The sequence below is a fragment of the Verticillium alfalfae genome, genomic scaffold (genome assembly GCF_000150825.1).
Source record: "Verticillium alfalfae VaMs.102 supercont1.3 genomic scaffold, whole genome shotgun sequence".
Classification (NCBI taxonomy): Eukaryota; Fungi; Ascomycota; class Sordariomycetes; order Glomerellales; family Plectosphaerellaceae; genus Verticillium; species Verticillium alfalfae.
The window spans coordinates 1,528,764-1,529,138 of NW_003315036.1; positions in this window are offsets into that span (position 1 = coordinate 1,528,764).

Genomic DNA, 375 nt, shown 5'->3' on the forward strand with positions numbered 1-375 from the left:
TCGACCCCCCCCCTCTTCTGAAGACCCTTCTCTCCAGTGGAAGTCAAACGCCCCTAATATGACGCCAAATTTATCGAGTTGATTCGGGCCACCCGCGGCCCCCCCCCCCCTGCGTCTCCTTCGCGTTTACCCACCAGCCTGTCTCGCACCGAGCTGACCCCTCAACTTTGAGGGGACACAGGCCATGGTTGTAATTGCCCCATGCCCCACGGGCCACTAAAGGAAAAAAAGTCTACCGCCAAATAGGAACGCCTCCATCCCGCCTTGTTCCAGCCTGGGTGGGAAGTGCTGTGTGGTGGTGGATGTGCAAGTGCGGCGCGGTTCGTCAGCCAAGTCGCCAAGTTGGGTCTACCACCAAAGGATTCCGTGGGTGGG